This window comes from Pinus tabuliformis, chromosome 4_1 (genome assembly GCF_031772625.1).
Source record: "Pinus tabuliformis cultivar Carrire ecotype Pingquan chromosome 4_1, CPIR1, whole genome shotgun sequence".
NCBI classification, from domain to species: Eukaryota; Viridiplantae; Streptophyta; class Pinopsida; order Pinales; family Pinaceae; genus Pinus; species Pinus tabuliformis.
The window spans coordinates 854,798,877-854,802,925 of record NC_142303.1 but is presented as its reverse complement, the minus strand read 5'-3'; positions in this window follow the sequence as shown (position 1 = coordinate 854,802,925).

Sequence of the window (4,049 nt, the reverse complement as noted above, 5' to 3'; positions counted from 1 at the left end):
GCATATTCTGGCAAAAGTAAAAATTCCCTTTATATGTCTCTCTGCATCAATCTTTAACATTTTCCCGAGGGTATTTCCAATAGCTATTAAAGCCTTGGAATGCCAGAAATGTAACGGGAGGTTATGCAGCCTAACCCATACTGGCATCCTTGATACCACCAAAGTATTGGCATCAAAATCTGGGAACCATGGAGTAACAAAAAGTCCAGCACTGCCCCAGAACCATGGCCCTTGGTTGAGAATTTTTTCCTTTTCTTCTTCTGAATGGAAAATTACTATGAAGAAACCCTTAGAACATAGGTGGATTTGGCAGTTTTTTGTCCAAGCCGTGTGGATCCATTGGTATAGTGCATCGGTTCTAGGCCAAAAACCGTTGAATCTACAAATAACAGCATGTTTTTGTAAATCTGAGTAAATGTAATTTACCTCTGGTATGTCCAAGGAAATAGATGGGCTCTCCGGCATTTGATCCACGATATACTGCCCTGGGGGTTCATTAACAGCTGTAGGTTCTTTCCCCTTTAGAGGTTCTTTCCCTTTGGCTGCATCACGGTAAGTACCTGTAGATTTTGAGGGAGCTCCCTTGGATCCACCTCGCAATCTGAGATTAAGAGTGATGGTTGAGTCCTTTGCAACCCTGTAGTGCTGGAGTGTGTGTTGATCCTGCAAACAGAGCCCTGAAAATAATAGATTTTGTAATGCAGCTGGAATTCCCAGTTTGTCCTGGATCTCTTTTTTTAGATCCAATACACTCATCCATTTCCAGATCTGCACACAAACATGTCTGCCTTCTGTTGTTCGAATAAAAATTTGCTTCAGATCCACTAAGTCTGCCTTATCCAGTTCCAGTTTTATGGATTTGGTTTCTGGATCTGGCGGGTTCCCACCTATCTTCTGCCTGGATCTGGACAGATCAGATAGATCCGTCCCGGATCTGCAATATTTGGCCCGATCTATTATGGGAGGGGGTAGATCTGCTACATGCAGGCCCCTTTCTTTGATTTCCGTTTCCAGGTCGGTGTAATCCTTCCCAGATCTACCAGATTTGGCCCGATCTGTTGTGTGAGGGGGCAGATCTTCTGCATTCGGGCCCCCTTCCTTGGTTGCATTTTCCGGATCTGTGTGAAAAACTTCAGATCCCTTCTTATCGTTCACATGGCGGAGCCTTCTCCCTCTCTTGTCGTCGCAGGCATCAGCGTTTCTGGTCTTCCTCTGACCAGCCTTGGTGGCGTCGCTCCTCGGAATAGGGCCGAAACCCCCTTTACCCCTTCTCAAGCGCAGAAAGAGATGGATCTGTGGGTACCAGCCGACGCGTCCATCAGCCGGAGGGGTGTCTTCGCCGATCTGGCAATTGTCCGATACGATCCTCAAAAGCTGCGAGGGGGTTTTGATCTGATCCAAAAACCTGTCCTTCTGATCCGAAGCCGCGCGGAGAGATGCAGAAACCTGCATGCATTTGGTTCTGCCATCCAAACCCTTAACGAAGAAAGGATGCATGTTTCTCGGAAGTCTCACGATCGAAACCTGGGAAACTCGTTATGTTCCGCCGCCCTAATGATGGTAACTTATCATCAGCGAAATGGTCCATTACTTTTAATAAATTTTAAAAATTATATTGGTGCCATGTGGCTCCCTGGCCACCATTTTCTTCCTATTGGTTTGAGATTATTCCAATTCTAATAAGTTCCTCCATGATAAGTTCCTCATTATTATTTATAACTTTCCTTTATATATAAGCAAATTTTATTTAGCAAAATGGTCAATTTTACAATAAGATGTGTAATTTTTATTTTTTTAAAGTTAAAGTTGACCCATAACTTTTTTATGCATAGTTAATAAGGTAAATGTGTGCATTAGTAAGGCATTCTTCGTGTTGCAATAGATTTTTTGGTTATATTTATGAAGTCTAAAGCTATATCAAACACATTAATATTTTTAATGTGGTTGTACTAGTATTATTAACAATTGCTCCAAAAAGGTACATAGGTAAGTGGATAAGATTGTTAAATTGTAAAAAATTGTACTTTAGTTTTATAATCATGCAAATGATATTAATATGTTAGATTTTAAATTTTAATATTTTACTTTAGTTTTATAATCATGCAAATAATATTAATATATTAGATTTTAAATTTTAGTCTTTTATTTTTTTAAACTATGCAACATGGTCTTTGAAATTTTGAGTGGATTTTATAGACTACCTGAGTTGGGCTCAGCATCATATTGTAACTATAAGAGCATTTAGATATATAAACCAAACTTATGGCACTGCATTGTAAGATAAGAACTTGCATGCAAATACTATCAATCCACATCCACTAGTGCTCTCTCCTTCAGACCAATATTTACTTCTTATCTTAACATAGGCATTGAGAGACTTCAACTAAGGGTCAAACTATGACCATAAGAGGTGATAGCACATGACCATATTACGGACCTGTTATCACCTCATTCGACATGAGTTTCCACCCTTGATTTTGTGGCGGCAGATTGGTTTATCACCTCATTCGACATGAGTTTCCACCCTTGATTTTGTGGCGGCAGATTGGTTTGCACCATGGTCTATGATTTTGTGGCGGCAGATTGGTTTGCGGATTGGATTGGTTTTCAGCATAATTTGTGATTTGATGTTGTTGTTCATATATCTTACAGTGATTCTTATAATTAAGTTAAATGTGATAAAATAAGTTTGATTTTGAAATAAGTTTGATTTTTGAACAAATAGTATCGATAAGTCATGGTATTATAACAAATCTTATTAACAAGTTAATAATTATATTATAAGTATTAAATTAAATATTTATAAAATATTTTAATTTTGAAATGAGATAATTTTTAGATATGTGATAATGGTAAGTCATTATATTAACCCATAATATTGTAACAAAACTTAAATTATTATAAATGAGTTTCATTATTCTTATAAATTATTATTATCAGAAAAATTCGACATGAACCAAAGTTTCCATCCCACAATATCCATATATTCCGCAACTTTTCACAATTTTGAATTAACCTACTAAAAATCTCCGGCGAAAACGAAGACAGCAGGATGAGGAACAATAGGCTCGATCCAATAGTTTCAGTCGCAATCATAGAACTGTAGCGGTGAGCAGAAGATACCGCCTATGTGTTCTATTGCACCACGCTAACCCAAATCGCATCTTCCTGTAGGTTCTTCTCATGCGCACTTGCAAGTTTAATAATTCTGATCTGCACTCGCTGTTTAGGTGAGATCTGGTTAGTCACGGACATCTGAAAATTTTGAATGAATAAGTTTGCTTGCACATTTTGGGTTCTAGATCTAATCTTCTGCGGCTAGATCTAGATCTAGGCGGCTAGGTTCTAGATCTAATCTTCTACTACTAAATCTAGATCTAATCTTATTTTCTACCTTATTTCTCTGCAGCTGGGTTCTATGGGAAAGTAAAATATGGCTTCCAAAATAGTTGCTGGCTCATCTGCTTCTGGAGGGCAAAATATGGCTTCCAAAATAGTTGCTGGCTCATCTGCTTCTGGAGGGCAAGCTCCTGCCCGTATTGTTAGTGAAGCCCCAACTCCCACTGTCCAGGTGGTCCAGGCCTCACTCGTTGAGGCTTTGAAGTTTTCCGAAAGTGCCATAATCTACCGGTTCAATGGTTTTTGGGGCTTTGAAGTTTTCCGAAAGTGCTATAATCTACCGGTTCAATGGTTTTTGGCCGCAACTGACAGCTCTTCACAATTGGATCTCGGAGGTATGGAAGCCTGTCATTTCTGATGAAATTAATATCTACCTATGTGCTAGGGGTTTCTTTATAATAGATTTTGAAAATTCTGAAAGCAGACAATGTATTCTGGATTCCAGCCCTTGGTTTTGGGAAAAATCAATGCTATTCATGAAGCCATGGAACCCATTCCAGCCCTTGGTTTTGGGAAAAGTCAATGCTATTCATGAAGCCATGGAACCCATCATTCGATCTCTCTATAGCAATCATAACCTCAGCACCAGTTTGGGTGAGATTGTCAAGCCTACCCTTGCATCTCTCGAATCTCTCCTCGCTAAAAGCCAA